Here is a 15,383-nt window from a genome sequence, read left to right as displayed (position 1 = left end):
AACTCCCTAATCCCGGTTCAATCTCGCGTGATGCCCGTTTCGCTCTGAAATCGCTGACGTGGCCAGGGTCAACACAGGGATTATTGACTGGGTTGTGGTTATAACCGTCGTCGTCCTCTCTCGCTGGAATCAGAGAAAAGGGGAATGAGCCAGGAGATTGGGCAGGGCAGTGACGGCGGCGGCCGTGGCGGCGCGTCGTGGCTGGAGTGACGATGTCGTCCTCGTTCGGAGCATCTTCAGCGGGGGGCGGCCACGGCGGCGCGAGCTGGCTGGAGCGATGATGTCGTCCTTGTCCGGGGCATATTCAGCGGGCGGCGGGCGGCGGCGCGTGGTGGCTAGAGCGAAGATGTTGTCCTCGTCCGGTGCATCTTTAGCGGGCGGCGGCCACGGCGGCGCGTGGTGGCTGGAGCGACGATGTCGTCCTCGTCCGGTGCATCTTCAGCGGGCGGCGGCCGCAGCGGCTCGTGGTGGCTTTAGCGATGGTGTCGTCTTCATCCGGTGAATCTTCGGCACGCGGTGGACGCGGCTGGACAGTTTGGTCGCCGGTGCCTGAATTCCTATCAAATTGTCCCATTTCCCCTATTCCTCTGCTTATCGTTTTCTCTAATTTGATAGATTGGAGGATGTGGCTACGTTGATTGGTGTGATGCCCCTACAACACTGTTTCTTCGTGATTTGCTTGGTGATCTACGACATGCAGTGTGGAGGCTACTGGGAGACTTGCAGTTCAACATGAAGCTAGATCAACTGCTAGCACTCTTGCTGCACTGAGAGCTGAGATTGTTCTAAAGAATGCCCAAATGGATGCAATGAGGGCAATATTAGAAAGAATGGAGAGGAATACGATGTACAGTTACCATGCATATGGCAGTATCATTTTCTTAGCAGGTTTAGTTGTAGTAATGTTGCTAGTTTAATGTAGTTGGCAAGAGGAAAACATTGTTTTGTAATGTCAGTACTTGTTTGAAATGTAATGCACTTGTATGCATGTTTGTGCAATGAAATAAAGTGAATGTTTGCCTGAAATAGTAGCAGTGGTACTTTGAAATAAATGGAACAAATGCCAGGACTTGCTTGCATTCTCAATTCATTTGCATAAATATGTAGAAGTAGCACAGTTGCAATAAGCTAACAGCTAACACACTGCTGCAGGTTCAGTGCACATAAATAACATGTATCATGCTCAACACATGTTCAGTTTCCTCAAGCATTACATGATGAACACAGGTTCAGTGAAGTTGACAAAATATGACATATTCAGTTTCTGAAGATAAACAAAAGCAACACAGGAATGCTAGCCGTTGCTTTAATAGTTTCCAGATGCAGTCAAGTACTCTTTCAATTTTCCACTTAGAAGTCTCTTTTTTCCTCTCCTAGCGGCAGTAGCACCTTGTGGGTTGCTTGAACTAGCTACTGCTGATTGTGCTTCTCTTCTTGGACTTTTCCTGGTAGGAACCGTTGGTGCTCTTGTTATTGAGGATGGTGCTTTTCTAGGACTTGTTCTGGTAGGAACCGTTGGTGCCGCAGGTCTTGGAGGCTTGAACTTGTTGGTAGAAGCATTTGGTGCGTTCTCTGCAAAACTACCCGCTGCCTGTGTGTACAAATACCAGATGTTGCTTGTGTAGAATTACCTGCTACTTTTCCTGCATCTGTTTGAGCTTGCTGCAAAAAGAGAACAGAAATGAGCTTCGATTGACTGGCGCAAGTGAATAAAATTTAGCTATTTCTTACCTCTGTTGTCTTTATTTTCTTGCCAGACTTAGCAGATGTGCATTTTTCTTCTTGCCCCTCTCAGGATTTTTGCCACAACCAGATTTGTTGTGCCCATTGACACCACAAAATGAGCATGTCATAATTATACTTGCCTTGCTCATTTTTTTCCCTTTTGGTGCTTCACCTTCTTCCCATTCCACATAACTTCTAAAAACTGCGTCATTTTGATGCTGACTTTGAGCTTCTTGAAGATGGCTGGGCAAATAGTGCCTTGCATCTTTGCACCCTTCTCTCTTTGTTCTTGAATTCTTACAAGGGCTTTCACCCTGATCCTCTCAAGCATGCTGACAATGGGGTAGAATCTAGCATCAATGATTGCATGGTTGAATGATTCACAAAGGTTATTATCCACTGATTCACACTTTACACCAACTTCAAAAAAGGATCTGGCCCAATGCTTCGGATCTGTCTTCATGATATCTTTAGCACCATCAGGAGTTTTTTGTGCAAGCTTTGCCTTGTTGTACATGAAATCTTCTCTGTTACATGACTTTGCAATTGCCCAGAACATCTTCTGAAATTCATGATGCCTGTATTTCTTTCTCCAATTTGCATATATGTGTCTAGCACACATTCTATGTTCTGCTTTGGGTAAGTATGTTTGCATGCTTTTGAGTAAGCCCTACAATTAATAGTGAAAATCATGAGTTAAAATATGCTTGTCCGAAATGTTCTTGCTCTACTAAAAGACAAGATTATTATTAAAATGTGCTGGCTCGACTAAAAGATAAGATCATTTACCTTTTGCTTGTCCGAAATAAAAACCCACCCTGCTCCACTATCATTGATGTCCAAATCTTTTATCAAGAGCCCAAGGAACCATTCCCAAGTGTCTGAGGTTTCTTGCTCAACAACAGCCCAAGCAAGAGGGTACATTTGATTATTTGCATCTCTTGCAATGGCACAAAGAAGCTCACCTTGACATGCTCCTTTGAAAAAGCAACCATCAAGTCCAATGACTTTTCTACAACCAGCTTTGAAGCCCAATTTCAGTGCATTGAAACAAACATAAAAACTCTGAAAAATATTTTGTTCCATGATAGTTGGATCAAGGCAAATAACTACTGTTGTTCCAGGATTACTCCTTAGCAGTTCTAGCTGATAATCAAAGACTTTGTTGTATTCTCCTTTCATTCCACAGAGTAACTTGTCCATGATTATTTTCTTTGCTGCCTTGCACTTAGAAGTTGACACATCAGCAAAGAAATCTTGGAGTACAGTGGACTTCATACTCTCAATTTTCCATGTTGGGTTGGCTAGTATGAAATTCTCGTATTTCTTTGCTATAACCTTGGCAGTAACCAAGTGATTGTCCCTGTTCTGTGCACAGTGATGTTCATCATCAAAAGTAATGATCTGGAATCTAGAGCATCTAGTAGTTTTAGCTGCATAAAGTAACCAAGGACAGTTTGGCCAATCACACTTCACCCTCACCCTGTCCACCTCTGACTTCTTGAAAGAGAGACTCCTTTTGGTAACAAGGCCATATCTTTTTACTGCATTAACAAGCTGATTTTTGCTCCTGAAAACCATGGACAAACAGAAGTGAGGAACCTCACTTTCAGGGTCAAATTTTGGGTATCTGCTCTTCCTCCTAACAAGGTTCCCATCTTCTTCCTCGTCATAAGAATAATCCTCACCAGAGGACTCAAATTCTGCTTCTTTGTTAATATCTTCTAACACTTCCTCAACATTAGCTACCAGATCAATAGGAACTGCTCCAGTAGCATTTTTACCTTCTACCCAAATGTGAGAAGCTCTCATTTTTCGCTTGAACTGTTTTGCTTTCTTCCTCATATCAAGAACCTCTGACTCCTCTCCACTATCATCACTATGTGCCACATAGTCACTATCTTCTTCAGATTCTGAATAATCTTCACCTCTTTCCTCACTACTACCAGCATCTCTCGGTACGAAATCTTGACAAACTACTGTGTTTGGTACTTGGCTATGATGTGATGGATTGATCACTTGTGCACTTCCAGCCATTACTTGTGAGCTTTCCAGGACAATTGTTCTTCCCATAATTCTCTTCCCAGGACTTGTCATCACTTGAGTGATAACACCATTGTCATCTAGCACTAATACATTGTCAACCATTGCTTCTGGTTCAATTTGATCAACATCAACAACTGGCACATTTTCATCAACATCTACAGTTATATTCAGCCACTTCATCCTCTGCAGTTATAACTTCTGGCACTTCAGACTCATCGTTGTCTCCTAAGCTCACAATTTCATCTTCGAAATCACTGCCACTTGATATACTCACCATATCCTGCTCAGCATGATACTCCACATAGATGTCTGCAACACGTCCATCTGTTATCTGCTCAGACATGTTCACACATCCTGCATCATCATAGAGGAAAACCAAGCCATTCACAAGATCCTTGCCGGGCAGCAAGAAATACAATCTCACTGAGTCCTTCACTTCCATGTGATCCTTCAGGAACCCAATCACCTCCCGCAGTGACATCTTTTTTCTCTCAATCTCAGAAATCTCCTCGTCACCCCCAACATAATCTAACTCCTTCCCAGTGTGAACGAACTCTCCACCAAAATGGAACCTCACGGACAGAATTTTTGCAGGATCCATACTAAAACCCTACAATTCAAAAAAGATTCAGCTATTCAGTCCGTACTTTAAAATATACCACTGTAAGTGACAGATTTATCGTTGAAATTTTGCAGATTTTCCCGTCTTCATTATAAACCAGAAAGCCCCAAATTTACCGGTAACAGAAACCTCAGAAACTTGACCATCAACTGCAGATCTGAAGCAATGCGAAGGGGATTGGGCGGAGGAGTTACCTACTCTTCAATGTCCGTTGCGCTCGTCCACCAGCAGCCGCGATCATCCGCTCGTCGTTGCCATGGCCGTCGCCGCGGGAGCAGAGGAGCGGTGTCTGCAGATGGGTCGAGGAATCTCCAGGCTCTCGCTGAAACGTAATAGGCTGGCATTGATGGGCCGCACAAATCATCTTTGGGCCAAACGTTTTTTCACTTTTAGTCCAAATCCCACTCCCAATGTTGCCTCCTAGTCCACGTCAGAATCCTGGGATTTGGAAACGCCCAAACTGTCTCCACAGACCGGGATTAGGGAGTTGAGGGTGCTTATTTCGGGGATTAGCAGTTCGGGGTTCAATTTCCACACCATCTACAACATCAAGGTTTTTTATAGACTTTACTCTAAAACAAAATCCTTTTTATGTTGTATTGTCCGTGATTAATCATGCTTGAGGTAGAGGAATAGCATTTATTTTTTCATATTTGTCATGCAATGTAGTTTCGATGATGAGACATATGTGTCATGCATGAATGTTGCGTCAAACTCGCAAGAGTATGTGTCTCAAGAATTCGCAACACGTGAGGTCGATGGTGAATTTGAACTGGATGAGGATGGTGAGGGATTGGTCGATGCAACGAAAGGAAGATCGGCCAACTACACCATGGAGGAAGATGTTTTACTTTGTAGATCATGGTGCAAACCCGCGCGAACCAAACAAGAGGTGCATATTGGGTTAGAATTAAGGAGATGTGTGCCAAAAATTGCAAGAGGGGATGTGAGCGCACCGATCTCTTCGCTCTCGTTGGTCCACCATAAACACCGATTGTTCAAAGTGGTCGAGGGTGTTGACTGCGGTTAACAAGATGAGCCCAAGTGGTACAAATGATAAGGATAGGGTAAATTCATCTATGTTGTCAATATTTGTTTTGTTTCATGTGCGTACGTAATTATTTTATGTGTCCTTTTCTTTCTCATTTTGTTAATATAGATTGTTCAAACAACTGAAGAAGAACAAGAAGGGCAAGATGGCGCATATCTTCGATCCTTCTATAATATCTATCATTTTTGTCACCGTTGTAGGATTTCATCGTTACCCCGGAGTTATGATGATCACTATTTATGTCTTTATCCTTGTGTAGAATTTGTACATGTTGATATCGTATGCTTAATAAGTCGCGAGGTTGGCGTGGATCCATGTGACAAGGAAAATAAGTTTTTTCCTTCCTTACAATTCATTGGTGGGGGATTAGCTAGAAGTTGCTCTTTGAAGCAACATAAGAAAGAGGAGTTGTGCTATTCGATTATGCTTCCCTCCGTCTTCTCCTACCCTAGGTCACGATACTAATTGGCAATCGTGGTTTTGTGCTATAATTAAGGATCAACAATCTCCAAGTGTTGCACCGCTACTAAGTTTGCTCTATCAAAGTCGGCCAGTATTTTCTACCAACCAGTATTGTGACCTACTCCATCGAGTCTGCCAAGTTGCTTGTTGAGGGGCAAATCAGCAGGGTTCTCGACGCTTTTATAATTCGTGCAGAAAGAGATGCACTCTATGGTAAGAAATCTCTATGGTTCACTTATATGCACGAATAACTTATGCTAAGCAAGACACACAACTATGTAATAAGTTTGGGTCTGCTGCATAAGTATTTACTTTACTCTGAGGATCAGCGATCAATTATGTGTGGAAGATTCTTTGGAAACTAAAAATTCTGAGCAAGGAATTTTTTTATGTGGCGAGCACTTCATGGAATTATAAGTTTGAAATGCATTCTAGCAAATAGACATATTGGAACTAGTGGGGAGTGTCCAATATGTAATCAAGGTGCTGAAGATATTCTCCACCTCTTATTTTGTTGCCCTGCCCATAAAATGTGGAGCATCCCAGGTTTGTAGGATATGATTGATTAGGCAGTATAGGTAGACAGGTCAGGATCAATTGTACTAGAACTGTTACTCCGACGCCCTGATACGGTCCTGCCAGGCTTTGATTCAGTGAATGTAAAGGAGACAATTGCAGCAACCTGTTGGTACATGTGGTGGGTGCGTCGGCAATGTACACGAAATGAGGAGGTGACACCTTCGTATAGGTGACGATTGTTGCCAATACAGCCAAACTTTCGATGCATTCAATCCATGCACCAATACAAAGTTGGACCAGACCAGATCCTAGGCAAATTAAATTGAACCTGCATACTTTTTTTCATGAAGATTCTTGTTCAGGTGCTACGGGAGCTATTCTCCGTGAGTTTCAAGGAAACTTCGTAGCAGCTTCTACTAAATATCTCCCTCATGTGTCTACAGTTGCGATGGCAGAAGCTTTGGCAACGAGAGAGGGACTATACCTTGCAAATAGAATGGGATGCAATAATGTTATAGTTGAATCCAATTCTACGGAAATAGCCGAGGCTTGCTTAGGGGAGCAAATGTGGTGGACTTCAATCATGGGAAGCGAATCAAGCAGCTCACGAATTAGCTAGAGTTTGTTTTAGTGATAATAATTCTTGTAATTGGGTTGACGAGCCCCCTATTTTTCTTCCAAGCAAACTCTTAAACGATGTAATAATTATTAGTAATTAATAAATTATGCAGCAAAGTCCTGCTGCTTTCCAAAAAAAAAAGTTGTGACTAATAGTTTTTTAGATGAAGCTGTGACTAACAGTTGTGATCGTGAAGAAAAGAACCTGCAATTCGTTCGCAAAAAAAGAGAGCCTGCACGAGAAAGGGAGAGGAACTAGTGGGTCCTACCGTCAGCCGAAACGGGCACGAATAAAGGCATGAAGATAAAGCGATGGACGGGCACGCAACGCAACACGCGGCAAGCCCGCTTCTTTTCTTCTTCCCCTGCTCTTTTTGAACAAAACCCTAATCGTTGGATCAGGCGGCAAGCCTTGCGCCAAGCTACATGCGCCCCAACCCAGCACCACGCATGGATCCGCAAAACATCAGGGCCTCAATTTTCCTTTCGTCCATGTTCACGGCGATGAGACCAATGCCGACCACTTCGTTCTGCGCAGGACCGTCCCGGAATTCTGCGTGAGCTACAATACCTAGCCGCCACCGCCAGGGTATGAACACCGTCGTTGCTCTAGGATTAGTTTTGGTTGAAATGCTTTTGTTGTTTCCTCTACTAATAGATGGATATAGGGCTCTTACGGTCTCGTCGAGATCGAGTTGTTTTGTGCACCATAGATGCATCCTTTGGGGTTTATGTTTTCCCATCTGGTCGAATCCTAGTTTTTTTTGCCTGTAGATAGATGGGCACTTCGAGATTTCTCCAATGGAATTTGCTATTATTTCAGTCTGGATTTAATTAGAGTGTACTACAATTTTTGTAACGAGAGTCTTTTTTTTGTACCACATCAACTTGTCATAGCACAAGAGAAGGGTTCTTCTGGTATAGCCGAGATTGAACTGGTCTGTGCACCGAAAGATGGGGTTCCTGCATCCTTTGGGGTTTAGGATATCTGATCTTGCTGAATCCTAGTTGTTCTGACTGTAGATAGAAGGGCGTTTTAGGATTTCTTGTATAAAATCTAATATATTTCAGTCTGTAAATTTAGTTACAATTTTTGTAACCCAGAAGCACCATGTGTACTGCTTCTTCTCATTCAATCTATGTGTAATCTATTAGTATTATTTCCTTTGTTCCACATCAACTAGCCATAGCAATAAAGAATGCAGATTACTTACATATAGATATAGATGAACTCATCGACCCTGCCCTTTCTATTCCAGGTGTGAGGAGAAGGCACAACATGTCCACGACCCATCGGCAGCGCACTACCGAGCAACGGAATGTGTTGTCCTCTAACCTGATGCCTCCTGGCATGCCAACCTATGGGGGATCCTTCTCTGCCGCTTACTCGCCCTCTCCGTACCATCAGCTGCCACCACGGCTCCGCCCGCCAGGTTTTCTGTTCCCTGAGGACGTGCTAGGGCGCCCCCTCTTCCCGTCTCTAGGGTCGCCTTTTCAGCATCGGAAATAGTATGAGTGGGGAATTGACTTCTACATCAGGGTCGACCGTGCGGGGTGCTACCACACTTATCCTCATATTGGTGAGCCATATGAAGGACTACAAGAAGCGAGAAAATGCTATCGAGCGCTATCTTGATGACCGTCAACATCCGGAAATGTATAGTTTCTCAACTTCCTTTCTAGAACTTCGGCCACCCTGTTTATCTGAATTAGTGAATTCTAGCTTGTACACTTGGTTAGCTTTGAATAAGAGTTCTTACTATTACTTCGTTTCTCCACAACTTCTGTGAAGTGTCGCTCACTGAAGCCTTTAATGCAAATAAGTCTGCCAAGGATAATATTTCTTCTGTGGATATGGTTGTACATCATTATCTTTACCTGCCTCATGGCACAAGGATGCGCTCGAGAACGGAACCAGATGAGAAATCAGTGATAACCAACGCCAGTTGGTTAATGCTCTGGTGGAAAAATATAACGAGGTTGGGGATTTACTCTCTGTTTCTCTTAGTCTTCATTCATTTGATAGTCCATTCATTTGTTTGTGCACCGATTCATTGATTCATATATAACGGTAAATAGCTCATTGAATCCATGCTTATTATCTTTTAGGATTTTGCATATGATCTCACAAAGGTAACCTGCTACAAATCGTTTTATGAGGGTGATGTGCGCATATGGTACCATCACATCAATTTCAATGCGAAGGCTAAAGGAGCTATTGGTTGCAAGCTTTTGTTTGCTGAAGTCATTTTTATGCGAGGAGAATTACTTGTGAGCTGTTTGTGTTTGGTCACTTCTACTGATGATGGTAATCAATATTCATATCTAAACTCTGATGTTGATGTGAAGTTTTGTTGTGGAGATTTTACATTGTGCAACTTTCTTCTTTTTCCTGATTTGTTATCAAGTTAATGATAAATGTCTCTTTTGTCTCTTATGTAAAGGGCATTGCTTCAGCTGTTCGAATAATGGAAACGATGTGAGGCACCCTAAAGGTGTCCGCTATGCTGGTGGCCATGTGATGCCAACATTCAGTGCATTTGGCGGAGTTAAGGTGACACCCTAGACAGTGTGATGATGGACAGAGTAATAATGATGTACGTATGATGTTCTCTTTTCCTAGCAAAAGCATGTATTTACATTTTGTTAACTCACTCATTCGTTGCCAATAACATGTTATGCAGTGGGAAGCTAAGGAGGAGGCTAAGTTCAGAAAAACGTTGGAGGTAATTGCATATATTGTGTGCTAACATTTAGTTTTTGTAGTATCACAAAGTTGTTTGGGTTTACTTGCCTGATTACTCCTTTTTTATGTCTATATGTGTATATTCTTCAGGAATGTGATTTGTCAAGACTAGCTTTCATCCCAGGGGGTCTCGCTAACGTATACACAACCCAGTATGGAAAGGAGGGTGCTTGGAGGATGGAGGAGGAGGTTTAGGTGGGCAGTGTATCTTGTTTTCCTACTTATGAAGTTTGCCTAAATTACTTTGTTATGAGAATTTGGTTAGAAAATACTTGTTTTCGTTAAACCTATTAATTTGTTTTTTACTTATTTATAACTTGTTTGCCCTAGCTAGTATGATTTTTCCTATTATACATAGAACAGTTACGAACATAAGGGTACATGCACATTCTAAGATTGGATCCTCTATGTTATAGCCTAAAAGTGTAACTTGCGGTACGCTTGCTCTAAATTAGATTTTGATTGAATCAAAATTTATGTTCATTATTGTAGTATTTTTTCCCAAACAACGCCAAGAAAACTTTTGTGAATTAAACCTATTTTCCTTGTATCTAAAATAACAACACATAAACTTTACATTCATTCATCCATTAATAAGCGTCTTAGATGGGTTATAATGTATTTTTATATTCTCACAACTACTTTAGTGTTTTACACATATTGTTATAAATCTCTCGGCCATACTTGTCTAATAAATATCTTGAAAAGTTTTCTAGAGTTACTAATGATTACCGGAGCAAAGTTGTAAAAGCAACTAGTGGATCAATTATGTAGTTGTGAGTCACACTACAACACGATAGGCGGGTTCCGACATCAACTGCATAGTACCCCATATTATATACTAACCTCGTACCCATATAATATAATAGTAAATGTATGGTATAAACCGTATAATGAAGCTCATAGGACACAACAATATACAATTCATAACAACAGAAGGATAAAGCACACAATATATAATACACATAGTTTATACATGAAATACTTCGCCGTACCCCACTCTCAAATTCACATACATTTACAAAATATCTAAGAAACCAATTAAATTCATACTCACTAGCTGAATCAGATTTTATGAACTTTCAAGTCTAGTATCTCCCTCATGTGTCTACAGTTGCGATGGCAGAAGCTTTGCAATGAGAGAGGGACTTTTTCGATAAAGGATGCTTTATTACTTATAAAAGCAATTACATCTAGCCTCGACATAACCAGGATGCACACATCCGTTTTAAGTGTCTCAAGTCACAAGATGAACAAAAGAAAAAAGAAACTAGGCGCAATACATATCGAAGCGATGAGAGAGGGACTATAACTTGCAAATATAATGGGATGAAATAATGTTATAGCTGAATCCGATTCTACGGAAATAGCCGAGGCTTTCTTAGGGGAGCAAATGTGGTGGTCCGGATCTTCCGCAATATTCACCGATTTTATTGATATGGTATATTCTTGGTAATGTGGACTTCAAGCATTGTGAAGCAAATCAAGCAGCTCACGAATTAGCTAGAGTTTGTTTTGGTGATAATAATTCTTGTCATTGGGTTGACGAGCTCCTTGATTTTCTTCTAAGCAAACTCTTAAACGATGTAATAATTATTAGTAATTAATAAATTCCGCAGCAAAGTCCTGCTGCTTTCCAAAAAAAAAAAAGTTGTGACTAATAGTTTTATTTTAGATGAAGCTGTGACTAACAGTTGTGATCGTGAAGAAAAGAACCTGCAATTCGTTCGCTGAAAAAGAGCCTGCACGAGAAAGGGAGAGGAACTAGTGGGTCCTACTGTCAGCCGGAACGGGCACGGATAAAGGCATGAATATAAGGGAGGGACGGGCATGCAACACAACACGCGACAAAGCCCGCTTCTTTTCTTCTTCCCTGCTCTTTTCAAACAAAACCATAATCGTCGGATCAGGCGCCAAGCCTTGCGCCAAGCTACATGCGCCCCAACCCAGCACCACGCATGGATCCACAAAACATCAGGGCCTCCATTTTCCTTTCGTCCATGTTCACGGCGATGAGACCAATGCCGGCCACTTCGTTCTGCGCAGGACCGTCCCGGAATTCTGCGTGAGCTACAATACCTAGCCGCCACCGCCAGGGTATGAACACCGCCGTCGCTCTAGGATCAGTTTTGGTTGAAATTCTTTTGTTGTTTCCTCTACTAATAGATGGATATATGGCTCTTACGGTCTCGTCGAGATCGAGCTGTTTTGTGCACCGATAGATGCATCCTTTGGGGTTTATGTTTTCCCATTTGGTCGAATCCTAGTTTTTTTGCATGTAGATAGATGGACACTTCGAGATTTCTCCAATGGAATTTGCTATTATTTCAGTCTGGATTGAATTAGAGTACTACAATTTTTGTAACGAAAGTCTTTTTGTTCCACATCAACTTGTCATAGCACCAAGAGATGGGGCTCTTCCGGTATAGCCGAGATTGAACTGTTCCGTGCACCGAAAGATGGGGTTCCTGCATCCTTTGGGGTTTAGGATATCTGATCTTGCTGAATCCTCGTTGTTTTGCTCGTAGATAGAAGGGCGTTTTAGAATTTCTTGTATAAAAGCTAATATATTTCAGTCCGTAAATTTTGTAACCCAAAAGCACCATGTGTACTTCTTTTTCTCATTCGATCTCTGTGTAATCTATTAGTGTTTCATTTATTCCACATCAACTTGCCATAGTAACAAAGAATGCAGATTACTTACATATACATATAGATGCGTTCTTTTGACTCATCGACCCTGCCCTTTCTATTCCAGGTGTGAGGAGAAGGCACAACATGTGCCTGACCCATCGGCAGCGTACAACCAGCAACAGAATGTGTTGTCCTCTAACCTGATGCCTCCTGGCATGCCAACATATGGGGGTTCCTTCTCTGCCGCTTACTCACCCTCTCTGTACCATCAGTTGCCACCGTGGCTCCGCCCGCTAGGTTTTCTGTTCCCTGAGGACGTGCTAGGGTCCCGTCTCTAGGGCCGCCTTTTCAACACCGGAAACATATGGGTGGGGAATTGACTTGTACATCAGGGTCGACCGTGTGGGGTGCTACCACACTTATCCTCATATTGGTGGGCCATATGAAGGACTACAAAATGCAGAAAACGCTATCGAGCGCTATCTTGATGACCGTCGGCATCCAGAAATGTATAGTTTATCAACTTCCTTTCTAGAGCTTCAGCCACCTTTTTATCTGAATTAGTGAATTCTAGCTTGTACACTTGGTTAGCTTCAAATAAAAGTTCTTCCTATTAGTTCGTTTCTCCACAACTTCTGTGAAGTGTCGCTCATCGAAGCCTTTAATGTCAAATAGGTCTGCCAAGGATAATATTTCTTTTGTGGATATGGTTGTAAATCATTATCTTTACCTGCCTGATTGCACGAGGATGTGCTCGAGAACGGAACCAGATGAAGAAATCTGTGATAATAAACGCCAATTGGTTAATGATGTGGTGGCCATTTATTTGGGTCAGCACTAATTAGCAGAGACACTGTATCTTGTTTTTCTATTTATGGAGTTTGCCTAGATTACTTTGTTGCGAGAATTTGGTTAAAAATCCTTGTTTTCGTTAAACCTATTAATTTGTTTTTTACTTATTTATAACTTATTTGCCCTAGCTAGTATGATTTTCCTATTATACATAGAACAGTTACTGAACATAAGGGTACGTGCACGTTCTAAGATTGGATCCTCTATGTTATAGTCTAAAAGTGTACCTTGCAGTACGCTTGCTCTATATTAGATTTTGATTGAATCAAAATTTATCTTCATTATTGTAGTATCTTTTTCAAACAACGCCAAGAATACTTTTGTGAATTAAACCTATTTTCCTTGTATCTAAAATAACAACACATAAACTTTACATTCCTTCATCCATTAATAAGTATCTTGGATGGGTTATAGTGTATTTTTATATTCTCACAACTACTTTACTTGTCTTACACATATTGTTAGAAATCTCTCGGTCATACTTGTCTAATAAATATCTTGAAAAGTTTTCTAGAGTTAATAATGATTACCGGAGTAAAGTTGAAAAAGTGACTAGTGGATCAGTTATATAGTTGTGAGTCACACTACAACACGATAGGCGGGTTCCGACATCAACCGCATAGTACCCTGTATGGTATATGCAGGCGCATTATTGTATAATATACTCTGAACCTCATACTCATATGCATCTTAGATTTATACTTCTTGATCCAATCATGTTGGCATCATTGCCAAACCTACAACAAAGGTCATATTTATCCGCAGATCACGAATATGGAGCTAAAACAAAGTCTCGATAATTTATTCCACGCGGGTTCGTCTGCGGTGCGCACTGAAGCAAACCTCGTATAATTATTATTAACACATGGCAGTACTCTGTGTCCATAGTGCTTCGTTCTGAAACTAACTAGCGAAGTTGTTGTTGTCGTGTGGGTTGTGATGAAAGCAACTGAAGTTTCCACAGTTTTGTACCACCTCAACTAGCCGTGTCATTGCCATAGTTGTCCACGGTGGTGTTCGTTGATGGTGAGGCAAGGCCTCACGACCGAGCATCACCGCCTCCAAGCCGCTGGGAGCCTGCAACTCCTCATAGTGCGTCGGGTAGACGCCTTGAACGCTCCCTTTCTCCCTGCACCTCCACGCAACCATGGTGACCGCGCTGAACTAGACTCCCCGCGCGGCTGGCTGCCTCACCGGACTTACGGAGACAACGACACGGCCCTACTCCTGCTGCCCCGACTCTCACCGGGGTGCTTGTCACACCGACGAGTGGCCCTGCTCACTCGATCAGATCCCTCCACCGGCCCTCTCCTCGTGATGCCGGTGCGCCGGCCCGAACTGGAAACCCCATGCCCGGTTTCGCCAACCGCAACTCGAGCACCTTGTGGTTGCATCTCCGATCCATGTTGACTAGACCGTCACCCTTCTGCGCACACTCGATTGTTTGCTTCGGTTAAGGTTGTTTCTTTAGTGTTAGCCTTCGGTTTACTGTAGCTCGTCAGGACGTTGTCGACAAAGAGACGGATTTTTGTCGGTTAGCACTTCGCTGAATAAATTATCAAGACTTAGTTTTAGCTCCAGATTCCGCAAATTCAAAATCACGCATCCAACAAAATTCTTCTAATACGCTCTATTCACAAGCGAAAGTATTTTTCGGTTGCAACTAGAGAAAGTTTCAGTTGCAATCTTACTTGCGAATGGAGAAAGTCTTAGTTGCAACCCACTTGCAACAGAGACTTCCTCCCTAGTTGCAAGCTGGTGAGACTCGGTTGTCCACTTGGTAGTCTCAATTGCAACTCCAGCTGGAAAAAGTCTTAGTTATAACCTCACTTGCAACAGAAAAACAACCTCACTTGCAACGAGAGAAAGTTATAGTTGCAACCCTACTTGTAATTGGAGAAATTCTAAGCTGCAACTCCACTTGCAACCGAGACTCTCTCCCAGTTGTAACCCCACTCGCAACTAGAGATAGTCTCAGCTTGCAACCCCTCTTGAAACTAGAGGTAATCAACGTTACAACCTCACTTGCAACTAGGACATGAAAATAGATATTCGGGGTTATCATGGATTCCAAACTATTTCTCTCTTAGTTGTAACTCCACTTGCAA

Source organism: Lolium rigidum, chromosome 5 (assembly GCF_022539505.1).
Source record: "Lolium rigidum isolate FL_2022 chromosome 5, APGP_CSIRO_Lrig_0.1, whole genome shotgun sequence".
Lineage (NCBI taxonomy): Eukaryota > Viridiplantae > Streptophyta > Magnoliopsida > Poales > Poaceae > Lolium > Lolium rigidum.
The sequence above is the reverse complement of the archived record's forward strand: the minus strand, read 5'-3'. Positions refer to the sequence as shown.